Here is an 18,707-nt window from a genome sequence, read left to right as displayed (position 1 = left end):
TCAGGTATCTCTTACTTGCTGCTTTTAGACATTCTCCCTCTTTGTTCTTGTTCTTTTTCATTCCTAATTAGGCATCTCTGTTGGGTAGCTGCTCTTCTTTGCACCAGGCACAGATGTCTCTTCAATAAGTGCCACTTCAGAAATTTAGGAAGGGAGGTACAGGTTGGGTCAAGGATATGAAATAAAATTAAGTTTGTGAAACAGATGGATGTTAACATCTTCCTTCAAACTGGACAAATGAAATAGGATATGGAGATAGTCTTTCCTCCTTACATGACATGCTTGCTGCAATTCGACTACTCCTGTCAAACATGGAGTTTAAAAGAACTTAAATGACTCCCATGACTACTGTCACGGGCATACCCAAGCATGAACATGTGTGCATACAATAGTTTTCTAAAAACCACATCACACTACTTATTTTCAGGTCTGAGCTGTCAGAAACTTGGGTAGCATGAACACATCAACACAGTTTCTTCCTTGAAAGTGTTTTATATCGATTTGAGTTAGAAGTCAGCAAACACTATCTAATAGTTGGATTTGTGATTATTGAGTTCCTACATATTATAAAACATGGTAATTTCCTTAAAAATACTTGCTGAAACATGTGGAAATCATGCATAATGCATAAATTTTCCTTGAATCAAATTGATGACATGAAGATTTTTCTTAAGGATTCTGAAAAGACACATTACCATACTCTTGGTGATGTAGTTCTCAGTCATTATTGTCATTCACTCAGTCATTTCAAGGAAGGGTCTCAACTCAGGTCTGTCCTTCCCAAGTGAAGAACAACACAGCCTGTGTCAGCCTAGCCCAAGGTCAGAAGGGTCTGATCGTTTCATCAGGAGCATCATCTGTTTGCTGGGGTTGGTTCAGTCGTCATGTTCTTATGAAAATGGGGGTGGGAAGTAGACTCCATCAGGTGTTGCTCAGGGATCTCTCTGTGTTGATGTTTAATACATGCTGGGAGTGTTGTAAAGATCTCAGATAGAGAGGAACTTTCTGTATTTCATTTCCATGACTATTCTTTGTTTTGAGCTATTAAGGGGGAAACTACAGTGATAAGGTACTTTGGATCTTGTTCTAGAATGCAAGTTAGACTTGCTTGTCTGCTCTACGTTAAATTGTGGATGGATTAAAATAGCTTGTGCCAGCATGCTGAAGTTACAGGAATGAAGTAAGCTCTGGAGAATCAGGTTAGTAGCTGTGGCCAGGGTTCCACAAATAACCTAGCATCACCGTATTTAAATTAGAAACGAAAATGTTGTCCGGAGCTAATGAGCTGTTTGAGGGCCGCTGTGAGATAACTGTGCTAGAGAAATCTGCTTTTGCCATTATGCCCACAGTTCCTGCCTCCTGAGGCAGCAGCACCATCCACTCCTTGGAGCACTTTAAAGATATCATGGGAATGATTTGCCCGTCTCATAGCCCTCATAATGCTCATATCAGCCCTGAACAAAATCTTTTTTTCAGAGTGAAAAATAAGACATTAATGACTCATAAATATGCATTGAGATAAATAAGACAAAGAATGAAAAGTCAATATTGGAGCACGCGTTTCTGATCCGGCAGCCACCTCAGCAGCCCAGCTGCTATTAGTGTGCAAGTCCTACCAATTAGAAAGCTTTTCCTCCACTACTACTAACTCAGCCTGTAAAATCCATTTCCCCCTGGAGATTATATATCCAACAATAATACATACAGTGGCAACATGTCTCGTCTTAACTGTTAGAAATTCATATTGAAATATGAATTATATTAATTTATTATAGGATGGTTATAGAAGTACATAGGGAAATGTTGTCAGTTATAATGAGATCTTGATGGTATTTAACATAACTAGACCTCTCAGGTGGTAGACAAGATGCCCTTGTATATGAAAAATTCTAAATCAAAATAGGTCAATTCTTTAATGCATCCAAAAAAAATAATAGTCTAATGGTTACTTACTGTAGGCCAGGCATTGTGATTTAGTTCCTCATGAAGATGACACTACTAAATTCTAACCATGATCAAGTCTGTCATTCCCATTGTGCAGATGCACAAATTACAGCTTGAAAAGGTTAACTAGTTATTCAAGGTCACAAAGCTAGTTGTGGAAAAAAATCGGAATTTAAGCCAGTGCTTATCTTACTATCATGAACAATTTCTTACTATTATTCTTTACTATCCCGATTAATGTTCTGAACACAAAAATCATGTGAGGCATTAAGTTAAATGTAAGAATATATAAATATGCAAGTTCTCCAGATTTCACACTCCAGCTATTAAAACTAGTTCAATGATAAAAGCAGTACTGAGAGTCTTTGTGACATCTGTTGTAGCCCAGGGCAGGGAGTGGTTAACCCTATTTGGAGGAGATATATCAAAGAGAAGTTTTTGAACTATGATTTGAAAAGTGAACATGTGTACAGCAACAGAGGGGAGGGTAGGCAAGGTAGATTGTGTGTGAAAACACACTGGGTGTGGAAAAATGTCAGGAGTATTCAAGGAATTAAAAATTTGCCAGTAGGTTGCTTTATCTGGAGTGTGGAAATCAAGTAAATCAATCAGGCTGGAAAGGGATAGGGCTGAAAAGCTGAGAACTAAGCAATCTTGCATGTCATGCTAAAGAATTTGCTTGACTCAGTAGATGATGGGAAGCCATTGATAAATTATAAAGAAGGGCAACATTAGCAAAGCTGATATTTTGGGAAGTAATTCTCAGGTGATAATTTGAAGAATATACTGAAGGAATACATAGTTAGGGTGGTCAGTGAGGAATCTGTTGCAATCATTTTCAGTTGAAGATGAAGAAATTGAGTACAACCAGCTATCTGATACTGGTGATGGAATTGATGTTAATCATTTTAAAAACAGGCATGTAAAACATTTTTTTCAACCTCTAAAGCAACCCTTGACTCACAAACTTGTACTATAAAAATCAGTGAGCTTCTGAAGCTGGGCAAGAGGCTCCAATGTCCATTTAAGGTATGGCCAAGGAGGATAATAGATCAGGAAGAACCAACCAGAGTGACAAGCTAAGGATATGGAAGACCACTGATGTAGAGTTGCTCCAAATTGGAAGAAATGAGGGCCTAATCAAGGATTTATTTCCCTGCCAAGACAAGGAAATGTTATCCTGCATAATAAGATTTCAGCAGTGTTATGGTCCCATGACCACTATATAAATCCTAGAGTTCCTTTTTCTTCAACTGAATGTATTATTTTGAGTATGCTGTTCTTAGGATACCATTATATATCAAGGGCAGGGGTACAAATTACTTGTTTATTAGTTTGTAGGTCACTGGGCCAAGAGGAGCCATAGTTGGAACAAACAGAAATGTGCAGTAGCCAAAGATCCTTGTTTTGATCATGATAAAAGATAGAGATTAATGAGTCTATAGTTTGGTGCCCTTGGAAAAGAGTGTTTTCAATGTGCATCTAAATGGGAAGGAATGTGTGGATATGGGATTGGCCAGAGAGGCAGATGGTAGCATAGATAGCCACCTGACCACCAGGATCTAGTCTACACTTTTCCCATAAATAATAACTTACTGAACTAGAGACTACATTACCTTGCTTTCTCTGTGCTGGCCTTGGACCAGGCTGTCACTAGCAAAGTATAATCAAAAGTGATGTGTGTAAGTTCTGTGTGATCTCTGGCTTTCCATTTTTCTTTTTTCTTTTTACTTCCCACAAACTTGAATTCAAATAAGTTACTGTTTAACAAGGTTTGACTGAGTGAATGAGAAGTGAGAGTGCCTACTAGCAGTCATGTACAAGAGCTGGTTGTACTGGCTTGCAAGAAATGATTTGAAACAATTTTATGAGTTAATTGTTAAACAGAAGGATATGTAAAAATAAATCATATAAACTTATACAATTATATTTTAAATGTAATAGATACTCAAAATCATCGCTTTGTAGTTATTTTACTACATCCACAGTATTACCTATGTGCTTAGGTTTATTGTTTTCGTGTGGAAATACTGTGTAATGGTGTTCTAATGCCCTTATCTTCCTCATGCTGCATCCAGTAATGTCACACTGGTAGCCTGAAACTGACCAGGTTAGAACTATTTGTCACAGAACCCAGCAAATGCTAGAAATTAAGGCTTGATTTATCATTTTGTAATTGTCTGGAGTTAAGATAGTAATGTGAAAAAATGTTAATAATACAGACTGAACTTTAAAGTGCCTCGTGATTGGATAGCCTTTACATTGTGAATAGCAAACCATAGCAAGAACAACAAAAACCCTGAGAAAATAGCCTCCTAGGACTCACAAATTATCTAATTCAGCAAAGAAGTCACTCATGATAGCAAGTAGTGAAAGTCTGACCTATATTTTTATTTCGTTTTTTGGTCTTTCATAATGTAAAGGAAATATGAACATCATGTTAGAACTACAGTTGGAAAGCTGGTGGTTAAACTTTTTCTTAGACACTGCTGTCTATAGGGGACGGTAGAGCAAAAAGATAGGAGGAAGCAGGTGGGTAGCTGGGAGAGTCCAGGCAGTCACCTCGCAGTCCTGATGTGTACGCCTGTGAGAAAGAAGTGAACTTTTAAGCTTTGGACCACAGTATTCTGAGATATCTTTTTTGCAGAATTTTGGCCTATGCCTGAAAATAATTCAAATAGCTAGATCCATATTGAAGAATTATGCATGGATCAAAGGGCTAAGTGTGCAGAGCTGTGCTGCCTACCTCTAGGCTTATGTAGGCAGGACCAGACCTAGTGTGTCTCTCCTTTGTCAGATTCTCTGGAAGAATCTTTTCCTCAAATGTCAGTATCTTGGTACTTAAGGATCTCTTGAGGAACCTCTCTCTTCTCAGCTACCCAGTACGTTCGTCTACCTACATCTTAGTAGCTGACAGTGTCCCCCATTATTTTCCACCTACGACTCCTATTTCAGGTCCAGCACCTATACTCCAGGGCTTCCTTGATCCTCTTCCACAGAAGATGTTGTTGTTAGATATTCCATTCCTTCAAGGTCTTGCTGGTCAGATGTCTAATTTTATGTGCATTTAACCTAAATTATTAATTAAAAAGTTACTCGTCCCAGAGAGCACTGTCCGTTATTTTAACTTATAGTAATGAATACCATGGCTAAACCAAATGGAAAAATATTGTTAGTATAATCAACAATGCATTGTTCCACAAATTCCCTCAAGTTAAAGCCTGAATTGTGTCCCCACCCCCAAATTCACATGTTGAAGTTCAAAACTCCTGTGTACCTCAGAACATACTTGTATTTGGAGGTTAAATTAGGTTTGTAATTTTAAGTAGGTAATGCAGGTTAAATGAAGGTATACAGGTGGGCCTTAATCGAATATGACTGGTGTGCTTATAAAAAGAGGGGGAGACACCAGGATGTGTGCACACAGAGTAAGCCATGCGAGGACGCAGCAAGGAGGCAGCCACCTGCACGCCAAGGAGAGAGGCTCAGGAGAAACCAAAACCACTGAAGTAAGCAACCTCACCTATAATGAGCATATTTTCCAAAAATGCAGAGATACTTGTAAAATGTGATCCTGTATTATGTAGAAACTAGAATGTTAGTTTGATGCCAGAGTGCAGACAAAATGAAGGAGATTCTCCTCCCCTTTTATTTAGGAGATAAATGTACAGAAGAAACATTTATATCTGAATGTTAGAGTGTGATCTCTAATTATATTTGCTTGTCAAATGTATTACTACATCTATGAAATCCCAAAGGAAAAGTCTTTATAAGAGTTATAGCCACTTAAATAGATCTGCCTAGGCAGGAGATTCAGATAAATGTCTCTTCTCCCACTCTGCACCTCTCTGGAGGCACATGAGACATTAGTTAATGATGCTTCGGGTGATCTTGGGTTATCCTGAAAAACTAGGTAGAAAAAAGATTTATATATGTTCTACTTCTCTAACTATCTCACTAAGTGATATTTGAAGTATAGCAGAAAGAATTTCTTGTTTATAGCAACTTTTCCAAGACTGTCTATCCTTTATTTTCTTCAATATTCACATTACTAGCTCTGATTCATCCTCAGATCCCATCATAGAGTAAATATGGTGATACATTTCCCTTAAAAATGAAATTGGTATATTACTCTTTTTTGTTTAAGCTAGTTAAAACAATGATTTTTGACTCTTTAATCCAGGAAAGTATATGGTAGGCACAGAATCAGAGTCACTGAGTTGAAGGACAGGTTATATCAACTGTAAGTTGAATTAAATTTGTTTTGGCAACTTGTGCAGTGTTTAAATTTGAATAGATCCAACTGAGTTTTTAAAGAACAATTTAAAAACATCCCTAAAGCTACTTTCAAGAAATTTTTGTGATTGAGAGAAATAAAAATAAGAACAATTAAGTTAGCTGAGGTGATTAGATTCTGACAGTTTGTGCAGAATAGGAGTTAGAGCTTATCAAAGGCAGGGTAGATGTAATGTAAAGAAAAGGAATCAAATATGAAGGTATTAAATTATTTAACAATATTTTACATAGTTTTGCATTAATAAGATTAGGCAATGTTCATAAAGAAATATGGATGTATTTACTTAAAAGATAATATTTAAAATATGATTTTAATGAGTCTCTTTTAAGGGTACATGACATGGTTGACAGAAATCTGAATCACTAGCATTCTGATGTTTTATCATTTTACGTTACTAAATATCAGATGCATAAATAATTATCACACATAAACATAGCCTAGTTGTTGAAAATAACTTTTGCACCTTTCTGTCTGGTCTGTATCCTACTGGACTTCAAATCTTGTTCTCCAAAGTTCAGCAGTACTTTAATCCAAATCACCTAATAGTCTATATTGTTTGCTCAAAGTTACATTTTTATTTAAATAAATCCGATAGTTTAATTTTCAGTTACTCATCTGATACTTTATTTTATCTAGAAATATACTGCATATACTTTATTGAATATAAAATGTTCATATTATATTTTTCCTAAAGCTTGAACGTCATTTTACTATGGATACTGGGAGAATGCAAAAATCAGGACACTTGCCCATTCTTCCCTGCTCATTAGGGAATAAACATCACTAGAGGGAACAGGTGTCCTCTCCGTTTCCTCTGCCAGCTTCCTGCCCACTCCCGAGCCCGTGGTTCTATCTGGATTAACTGGGTGCCAGAGGTTGACAGGCCCTCTGACATTTGGCTGGAGCACTTTCGTATATGGTTCTGAGAAATGACTGTTAAAAGATCAAAGGTGGGGGGCACCTACCACAACAGACTCTGGGAAAATGTCCAAAATATATGAAAAATCATGAAGGAGGGAGGCAGTGATACTGCCCTGTTCTGACTCAAGGAAGAAGGCAAATCATTTCAAATGAGCTCATGAAGGGAGCCATCATCTGGCTACTTGATGCTATGACATGAGGTGAGAAAATAAGATTAACTGCATGCATTACCAATGGAATCAGAAAAGAAAAAATATTCTGAAATTGTTTATTCCTGCTATGTTGAAATATATATCAAGTTAAAATATGTTCTGAACATATATGTAGGAGCAGTTTAATGAAACTTTTTAATTTTTTTCTCTATTTTAATAGAATAATTTATTGAAACTGAATCTAATCTGTAAAGATAAGCAGTATTTAAATAGGTAGGAAAAAGATTCATTGAAGGGTCACAGGATCAAAGGTAAAGAGGTGGAACAGGGGTGAAAGTTGGGGGGAGGGCAGCAGTGGTAAGACCCCTCTGGCCAGATGAATGCAGAGTTGGGGGAGTGGTATATAGCACCAAACACCAATAGGAATTTAAGTGTTGGAGAACATTTAAAAGTGAAAATATTGAGAAACAAAGGGCAATGTGTAAAACCCTAACCATGGAGTAAAATGATACCAGTGATATTTAGGAAAAGGTAGGCAGACAGCAATATAGTACAGAGAAAGTTGAATAAAGACCAGTTAAGAGTTTGATACAAGAATAACACAATAGCATATTAGTTTATTTCATTGACTCTTAAACACCCTCTATGGAAACATGCATAATTGTATATTGACTATTCTAGAACCAGGAGAAAATAAACTCTGGCACATAATCTATGGCATGCTATTGATTATAAAACACAGTCTGATTTCTAAGATGTTAAAATGTGAAAAAAGTGCATCATTTAGCAGATGAATACAATAAGATCTACTATTTAAGGATTGCTTTTGCTTTTTATGTATCAGAAAGTGTGCTAAATGTTTTATTTACATCAATTCACTCTCAAACAGCCTCTATGAACCCCTAACATCATCGGGTATTTTTATAGTCCTGTTTGAAAATTCAGAAAACCAAAGCTTAGAGAAGTTAAGCAACCTTCTCTTGGAGGAGGCAGAGAGGGAATCAGAATGTGCACTCAAATCATACCCAGCATTTTAAAAAACAGGTAGGAAATGATGAATGCACAATCATGGACTGGCAAAAGCATTGCGTGTGCTCACATAATTTATATCATAGGTAGGAGAGAACTCTATGAAGGACTGAATCTAATGGGTAAAGTAAAAACAAGAATTCATGCTGTTTGCAAAAGTTGAGATACAGGGAAGTACAACTAAAGCTGTTATCCTGGCAGTAGTGGGCATATTCCGAAGAGTAACTGGTTTCAGGGAAAATAATATTTGTTTAGGAAAGGTTGAGTTTCCAATCATGTCAGGGAAACAAATTTGCATTGCCATTTAGTTTTGCATGTATGGGACTGAAGCAAAGGCGAGAAGCTGGGGAGTGGAGTGTGAACTGGTGCTTGAAGCTCTAAGAGGACACATCATGTGAGTCTTTAGGGAGAGGAGCAGGAGACACAGAACCAAATTAGAGTATAAACCACATTTATGAATCAAGAGGGAAAGTGCCGGCTCTGGAGAAGGAGACACCAGCAGAAAAGAGCAGAAGAACAAGAATCATAAGGAGGCTTAAAGATCAAGAGTCTAAAGAGTTCGGGAGATTGAATAAAATACAAACTGAGAAAAGGTTATTGAATTTGGGTAGGCAGGTGGTGATATTAAGAGAATAATTTCCATCATAGGGTGTTTTCTGCAGCCAGACACAAGGGATTAAAACGTAACTGAGTAGAAGCTGTGGCCCAGGTGTAGCTCACACATTTCAGGAATTGGCAATAAAAGGAAGGCAAATAGAATGTTAACATGGAACTCTGTGAAAAGGAGAAATTTAAAATGTCAGCGAAGCAGGCTTGGGTAACTAGAATGAATCAAATGCAGAACATGTCTGGAAATAGGCTGTAGAGAGGTGTTTGGAGGTTTGCTGGAGTTCTTCCATTCGCTGCCTAATGCTTTATTAACTGTTCTGAACAGCACTGCCCAAACTGGGGTTCCAAGGACAATTAAAAGCACAATTTCTGACCTCAAGTTGTTGAAAACCTAGAGAGGAAAACTGAGATGTCAAAGCGCAACTAAACTACAGCAAGTCAAGTGTAGCAGGCACATGAAGCACAGAGGAAAGGTCCCACTTCAGACTAGGGGGCCGCAAGGTTGCCATGGACGTGAGATCCAGACTTAATTTTAAAACCTATGTGTGTAGAGGGCAGGGGGCAATGAGAAAAAGCCAACATTTAGAGGCGAGCTTAGCTTTTTTAGAAGGTGCATGTGGAGTGTGGTGTGGGTCTCGAATGAGAGGAGAATGATGATGAGAGATGCAGCTGAAGAGGTTAGCAAGGGTCATGCCAAGATGGTTCATGTTTAGCTGACATTTAGCTACAGGCTGTTTAATAATCAGGCTGCACACACACAGAAGACACTTGTGGAAAATCTAAGCTGAGTAGGAATGTACTCTTCATATGATTTAAAAAATCTCAGTAGATTTTCTGTAAAAGTCTATGTTTAATATTTTTATAAAATGGATGGCATATTTACTATAAGTTTCCTGTGACTGCTGTAACAAATTATTATAAATGTAGTGGTTTAAAACAACACAGACTTATAGTCTTACAGTTCCGGAAGTCAGAGCATGAAATTGGCCTCCCTGGGCTACAGTCAGGGCTGCCCTGCTTTCTGGAGATGCTAGAGGAGAATCCATTTTTTTTGGCCTTCTCCAGCTTTTAGAGATCACCGACATTCTTTTATTTATGGCCCGTTCCTGAATCTACAGAACAAGCAATGTGGGGGTATTACCCCAAAAGGGGAGAGCCTCAGTTCTTGTCTTGCTCAAAAGAGAAGGATTCAGATGGGAGACAAAAGCATCGTGTAGTTGAAGATTTTAAAGATTTTATTAGTAAAGCAAAAGTACACCTCCAAGAGCGGGAGGCAAGTTGATCAAAGAGAGAATGGCAGTCCCGGTCTTTCTTTGTCCCTGGTCTTTTACCCTTACTTGGAGGCAGCCTCTTGATTGACAGCTCTCATCCCTGGAATGCTTAGTCATGCCCGTCCCCCTCTGCGCATGTCCTTACCCATGATGCACACAGAAAAACCCACAGGGAAGTGGGGTAAACCGCAGTGTTAATTATAATGCAGTGAGCATTGGGTCATGTCTGGTTAGGTCCTTGTCAACACTGTGCAGTTGTGGCCATCCAATCCCAACCAGTTTCTTGCTGCCACTCATTTAGAGGAAGTAAAGCCCTTTATGTTGAAGGAGGGCTTATCACCATTTTCCAGACCGTCTCCCTCTCCTCTAACTCATCTGCCTGGTGCTCCCACTTATCTAACTGCCTAACAAGGGGATTCCTTCTCGTGCTACTACGTCGCTGGTTCTCTCTCTTCCACCTCCCTCTACTACTTATAAAAAATCTTGTGATTGTGTTGAGCCCATCTGAGTAACCCAGAATAATCTTCTTATCTCAAGGTCAGCTGATTAACACATTCAATTCCATCTGCAACTTTAATTGCTCTTTGCATTTAACCTAAACTATTCATAGTTCCTGGTGATTAAACATGAATATCTTTGGGAGGCCATTACTCTGCCTACCACAAATCGGTGTAGAGTCTGACAAAAAGGTCCTTAAGAGGGACAATGTGTGATGGAGAAGACCAATAATGAACTAACAAGCATTCAATGAATATTTGCTGTGTGCAAAAAATTTTAGTAAGTGTTTTATTTTAAAATATCAGAAGACATACTATGCTCTTAAAGAGCCAAAGGTAACAAAACATACCAAAGTGAAACAAACTATAAACTAATACAGCAAGTGAAGATAGTGTAGTAAAATTTAAATAAGTAAGTATGGAGAACAATTCACTTAATTATTTTTAAAATTAATACAAGTAAGAAATTCTACCCAAAAATGAGTTTCTAAAGAAGGTAAGTTTGTATTCTTAAGGAAATAATAGATATGGAATAATAAAGAATAAGGAAAAACATTTCAGGTGGAGGGGTTTTTTTATTTTGTGTGGCCAAGTAACCTATTATTGAAGAAAAATGTCACTATGGGGATATTTGATACATATGATGGTATTGATCATTATATTTTAGAAGATCCACATTTGAAGGCAAAATATCTAAATTCAAATTGGGGTGTTGTCAATTGCCCCATTACTTCAGAAAAGTCATTCTCTCCCTTAGAAAAATAATGCATGTTACCTTTCTCTGTTAATGTTATGATCACAGTATGAATGTGCCTTGTAAACTTTGGAGTGCTGTGCATGTTGGTTGTGCAGTTTAAGTTACAGTAACTATGATGGGCCTTAATTATTAGATTGAAGAATTAAGATTCTAATTTATGAAGAACATAAACATACTTTTGATTTTCAAGCTGGGAGTGATGTATAGAGTATTACAGACATTTGCTATAAAACTAAAGGGATTAAATCAAGAAGTACAACTTGAAGGCCACATAGAAGTTGATTTAAAAAGAAATGACAGTCTTGACCTGGATGAGGAATCAAGAATTTCAGATTTGCAACAAATGCATTATGATGAAAGGCACTGGAATTGGTAATTGATTTGGCAAGGAATAGGAAGGAGAGCAAGAACATAAAATATAAGATTGTGCATAGAAACAAGAAAATGCATTTATTTGAAGGATGGATGAAAAAATAGTAAAAATATTCTATTACAAACTTGGCTAGAATGAGATTATTGTTGAAAATGCAGATTTGGGCATCTTGACATATATAATGTGTTGTTTTTTGGAGAACAATTGAGGAAAAAAGATGAATGGGTGGATGGAATGATGTAGACACATAAGAAGTGGATAATAGCTTTCTTCTATCATTGTCACTCAACTTATAGTTACTGCCTGGAATGCTGTGAGTAAAAGGGTTCTGTTCAGGCTTAGCAGTATTGAAATTCGTTATCCAGTGTCTGCCACTGAAATGGTAGCATGTGCATAAATATAGTGTATAGCATCTTTGATACAGATAAGGTTCAGAGATTCGTTATATATGTGTCTATGTTTCTATATAGTAATTATTATAAGCACTTCTTATGTGCTTCCTTGTCTATCTAAATTTTGATTACAAGCTCCTTAAGATCAAGTCTGTGTCTTTTTCTCATATGACCACTGCTTTGCATAGCATGTCTGTCATATAGCAGGAGCTCAGCAAATGTATAAATCAATTAATTAATTACAATGATTTTCCAAATTTGTCTTATACATTTTTTGCAAGTAACTGTCTCCTCCATAAATTGGCAGAGGCCATATTTAATCAGTTTGGCATCACCAGTCATTTATTGCACAATGCTTCACAGTCCTTGGCTCTCAATTGAATTGAGGACATAGAACATTTTAAAAAAAAAAAAGTCACATAATATACAACCACATACTTTGTAAATTACCCCCAGACTACAAAATGGGCTTGATATTCCTTTGACATATTCAAAAGCTGAGTCTTGGAAAACTATACACTATCGTTAAAATGAGAGGAAAAAAAAAATCTAGACATCTCCTCCACCTAGGGAATGTCCTGGCATCTTGGTTGTTATGGGTGATGGGACGGAGGAAGAAAAGAAGCAAAGAAGGAGCGAAGGAAAAAACAAATCAAACCCTTTTGGAACTCACTTTTTCCCCCTCCTACTTTATATCCAAGCTAAGAAGATTTTACTATTCCCATAGTATAACAAATAAAATTCCTTTTATTAAACTATATTTTTACAATTGTCTGTCATAAATTGTTACTGACACTGAATTCACAGTATATATTTTGTATCTCCTCTGAGGCTTTGTTTAAGTCATATTGCTATATGGCCTGAAAATTGGACAGCTGTTTGATTGGATAACCTGAGAGACAAATCTTTGCTTTGCTTTTAAAAAGTCGGACTAGCCAAAGACCATCAGTGAGAGAACTTTGCAAGAAATTCTTTTAGTAACCATATGGTGCAACATTTTCTTTGTATTTATCAGTGAGAGGCACCTAATGAAAAAGACAGAATACCTGCTGGAGCCAACAGGACTCTTTCCCAAGGGAAATAAAAGAGAACGAAATGATTACTTGAATAAATTTTGAGAAACGCTAGTCTTTTCATTTCCTTCCGTAGGAAATAAACAGAAAATAGCATTTCTAAGATGCAGTTCTGAATAATGAACTCCAGCGGCCATGCCAAATCCCCAACAAATTGCACAGCTGGCAGGGAAATGCAAAGTAGGGGGCAATGACAGCCTGGGGAGAAAATCACCACCTTTAGCACCTACAGTTACAGTTACTGAAATAGCACCTTGCCTGGACTCGGAATAGATAACAGCTATGTCACTGTTCCACAAACCTCATTATGAAATAAACTGCATACATTTTACTTCACCCAGGTCAGTCTGACAAACGACATCACAGTTCATTCTCAAGTCACATAGTCTCGATATCTTACCAGTCTAGTTCCTAGGTGTAGGAGGACTCAGAAAGATTAAAAACACTTGTTGCCAGTTCAGTGCCCTCCTTTAACAATAAGCTGCTCCTCTCTGGTCTGTCTGCCTTTCAGTGATTGTACAGCTCCAGTTCTATTATTGAAGAACGCCTTGAAGAAAATGATACTACTCTACAGTTTATAGCTTCCTTGGCTCCCTTCAGTTTTTTAAGATAATAACCAAAGGACATAGAGAACATAGTTGAGAGCTTCTTGCTTGGATGCCAGTTAATATCGATAGATCTCTAAGATCAATATTCTCCTGGCCACTCGTGACCTGAGATGATTTCAAAGGAATTTTTTTTTTCTAGATTGATTCTAATTGTCTTAGTATCTTCAGAAACCTTTAGCCTAGGCACTAATGATGGCAATTAAGACCTGCAATAGATGGAACTTTCGAGGTTCATTTATCTATGGTTTCTATTGCTTTATTTAGAATTGATTTAGTTTATAATGTAGAAGCACGTACATTATTGGCATTATGTTGTCAAAAGATTAACTTTCACAATTTTCATATTTCTACCAGTCCATTTTTGCATATAAACACTTGGTTATCTTACTGTATTTCTTTAGGTTTCTCAGTTCAAGATGAAATGGATGAAATTGATTTACATGTGTAAGGCAAGGCAACCTAATATAAATAGCTTAATTTAAGCCAATAACTGTTTTTTCCTGAAAGTATATTGTTAACAAAGGTTATAAAATTATCTATGTAACCCCTTTTTAATCTAAAAATTATAATCTGATACCCTTCATACAGTGTTTGCATTAGGCAACTCCCTTGGGAGCAGGCACTACTTAGTATAACAGAAACAGTATATATGCCTTGGTACCACAAAAACTTAGTCTCCACTGCCCAGTCTTTAGAACCACTAATTAAAGTGCACAGAGCATTTTAAAATTTTTAGACGTTTAGTACTGAAAATGTGACCTGTGGAACAGCAGCAGGAGCTCTGGGGAGGAAACTTAGAAACGCAGAATCCTTGGCCCCACCCCAGACCTACTGCATCATTATTTGCATTTTAACAGAATTTCCTAGATGAATTTTATTTAGTAGATTAGAGTTTGAGAGGCACTGCTTTAGACATTTTATATTGCGTCATGTTTCCCCAGAGGATGGCAGCCATACTGCTGCCCCTCTTTCCTTTAAACGATGGATGTTTTTGGAAAGAGAAGATACTGGCCTCCAAGGAGAGAGGTTCACTGATGGCATGTCACACTGCATAGAATCAATAGCTTATGAACCCAGATCACCATCCAGTGGCTACTGTTTAGTATCCTCATTTAATCGCTTCTAGTGATAGTAATTTTTCCAAAAGCACCACTTTTACTTCCTTTTTTTCCCTCTTTAGACCTTCTTTTTGTCATTATCCCAGCTGAGCGCTTTTTTCTTCAATTGTAGTATAGTCAGTTTACAATGTTGTGTCAGTTTCTTGTATCCAGCATAATATTTCAGTCATATATATACATACATATATTCCTTTTCATATCTTTCATTATGGGTTACTACAAGATATTGAGTATAGTTCCCTGTGCCATACAGAAGACTATTTTTTCAATCTATTTTAATAGATAATAGTTAGTAACAATAAGTACCATAGCTCTGGAACAACCTGTACATCAGCTAGTGACATCTTGTCTTTTTCTTCTGCTTGTGCCCACCATTCTTGCTGGTAGAAAAAAAGCACCATTTTAGACCCTGGGTGAGTTGCAGGAATTGTTATATCTAATCCTTTCACATGGTTCTTGTAGGCATCGGCAGTTTCTTCAAGCACTTGTGCTTATCAGGATTCAGCTGAGGGTCCCACGAGGGACCCTCTCCATACCTGAGTCTTTGTGTGTCTTTCTGTCTCCTGTACTCTGTCTTGTGAACTCTAGCTGCCTTGGTCTTCCCGGACCTCATTCCATCCCGTCACTCCAGAGAGGCTTCCAGGCTCCAGCTGGGTTCCCCTTCCTGCCGTGTTGCTGGGAACTCTCTTGCAGCAGTAAACTGAAGCAATTGAGAGACCCTCTTGACTCCCTCTGCCATCCTCAGTTGCTTCTCCTCTTTCAGGGATAATTGGTTTTTGCTGCTTGATATCCAGTATCTTAAAAATCACTGCTAGTTGATTTGGTTTTGTTTCCACTATCTGAAGAGGGAGGTATATCCAGTCCGTGTTATTTCATCTTGGCCTGAAGTAGAAGTCTCATTTTCATCTTGATTTGAAGGTAGCAATCAGTATTAAAATTATATTTGCTTAGGGAAATCATTTACATTGGTTCTTTAAAACTTTAGCTTTTCTTTTAAGGAAAATTGAGAGCCATTGTAGTTTGGAGCATAAGAATGATAAGAAAACATGCGTATTTTAAAAGGAGGAAATTAAGGAATTAGATCCATTTTTCTCTGCAGCCTGTACATAGAAAGTGCCCAATAGATGTTTTTGATTCTGTAATCTAGTTAATTACTTGCCTTAGCATCTGACTACAGACTTCTATCCATTTATTTAATATAAACTTTTAAAGCATCCATTTGAGCTACTATTTACTTGCCTATTATACTACGTCAGACTTCATGCGAGGTAAGTGATTCTTGCTATTCCAACTAGTTCTTACAAAAAGTTGGTAAGTATAGTACACTCATTTTTGCAGAAGAGATAAATGAGACTTAGAAAGTTTAAGCATCTTCCCTGAGTTCACACTCTTGGTAATAAAAGTCAAAGTCAAGTTTGTTTGGCTCCAGAATCTGTGCCCTGAGACATCATGCATACTGCCTGCATTCAGGGTGCTGTGTAATAAGGACCTTCAGAAAATGCAACTTTCCTTTCACCAACTTGTTCTAACTGAAATCTGATTTTCCCCTGAAATCACGTTTGCCCTGAAACCTACCAGTGGGCCCTGAGGTGGGACAGATCTCTTCCTTGCTCCTTATTGCTACTTCCAGACTATTGTGGTTCCTTTTCCATAAACCCCCCAGGTTCGAAGCTCACTTGCTCTTATGGGTGATATCACCTGCTACCTGTCTTTACTGCTATCTCGGTAGGGCTTGGATTACTCCTCCTTACTCCTAGATTTCAGCAACAGACTGTGACGGGATTCAGGACACACCATCCCAAAATATGGTGCCTTGTTGTATTGAATACTTTGAGCTGAGGGAATTTGAGAAATGGCAGGTAGAGGAAGGGCTTTCTGACCCTCTCTCCTGAAGCAGGTCATAAGACTGATGTGAGAGGTGTCCTCCCTCTCCCAGGAGGAATGCAACATCCTTCTCTCCAAAAAGGGGAGGAGCTGAGGGAAAGGGAACCAACAGGATTTGCCAAGTTCCCCCAGTTCACTACACTGAGCTGGGACCCTTGGTCCTAGCCCATTGTTCCGTGATTTCTACTCTTCATCAAACCGAGCATAGAGATGTTCAGATTTAACCATTTATTCAGGTCTTCATTTCCTTATGAAATCTCCCGTTGTGTCACATAAAACTTATTATATTAAATAGATTCGTATGCTTTTCTCTTGCTAATCTTTTTTGTAGCAGACACAGTTGAGAACCTAAGACACAGAGGAAAGACAATGTTCCTCCTCTACAGCTTAGTATAACTCTTCCTCCTGGCATAATTGTTGGGGATTTCAATATCTATGAAAATATCCTAACTTTTAAAGTTTCTTCTTTTAAAATGTACGCAGCTTCATGTCTTTCCACTGCTCAAAATTCGACAGTGGCTCTTGATTTCACTTATGTATCATTGTAAAAATTTTAGCTATTATTTTTAAGCAGGGTGACCATGTAATTTTTTATCTAAATCAAAATACTTTGAGGAGTAAAAGAAAGCAATAGACAATTCAGTTGGAAAATAGGCAAAACTCTAACTCTTCTGGACAAACTATGACTTACAGACACCTTAGCAATGAGGCCCTACACGAGCTGGCTTCTACCATGTTCTCTGTCTTCTAACACTTGCCTCGTCACTCACTCTCCTCATCTGCACTTGGTTCTTTGCTTTTCCTCAACTACGCTGACAATTAAGGACTATTCACTGGCTGGTCTTAAACCTGGGGAAAGACCCTCCTTCCCTTCATCAGAATCTCTTGCCAGGTCTTCCTTAGCAGCTCAATACAAACAGCAAACCCGCCTCAGCTCCGAGAATTGTCCATAGCCCTTACCCTACTTTTTTTTCCCCACACAATACCTATTACCTCAGAGAAAGAAATTGCTGTTGAATCAAAACCAAAAACTGACTAAAGACATTTTTGTCCTCTAGAGAACTGACGTAATTTTACCTCTAGGGGCTGGTTCTTTGGTTCTTTGATTTAGAAAAACATAATAATCAATCTCAGTGGAAAATTGCAATTGACCAGTTGTGTCCTTTTGGGCATAGTCAGGTCCAAGGATGAGATGAAGAGGATGCTCAATTTCTTTGCATAATAAAGTAAGGAATATTGGATTTCTGTAGGCCATTGACAGTGAAGAGATAGTTGAGAATAGTTTAACAGTAGAAACTTCAGAAATAACTACAGAGAGGAGTGGCCTAGGTCTTTGGCTAGTAATACATAATACTAAATGTTAAGGTTCTCCTTTTCTGTGCTTTTGTTATACAGCTACATTAGCATTAGTCCCCAAAGTGTTGTATATCCCTTCAGAGAACCACAGTATTTCAGGAACAAATGAAAAAAGTAGGATTCCGTATTGTTAATAAAACAGGCAAGGAGAAATGGACCATTTGAGCTGTCAGGAAAAATTGTGACTTTAAAATGGACCAAAAAGGACTGGCAAGAGTCCCATCTGGTTGCTCCATCTGGGTGATCCTTGCCTTTCATGGCTTCGGAGCTATTTTACAGCGCTGTTAGTTGTAGAAAACAGATACTAATGCAGACGATTCCTAGTCATAGAAATGTATGTTTGTCGTGCCCAGTAGCATGCAATTGATTCTTGCCTGTGGCTAGACTAAGTTTTGCATCTTTTTAAAGTGAATTTTAGCATTTCTT

This window comes from Vicugna pacos, chromosome 2 (genome assembly GCF_048564905.1).
Source record: "Vicugna pacos chromosome 2, VicPac4, whole genome shotgun sequence".
NCBI lineage: Eukaryota > Metazoa > Chordata > Mammalia > Artiodactyla > Camelidae > Vicugna > Vicugna pacos.
This window is presented reverse-complemented; position numbering follows the sequence as displayed.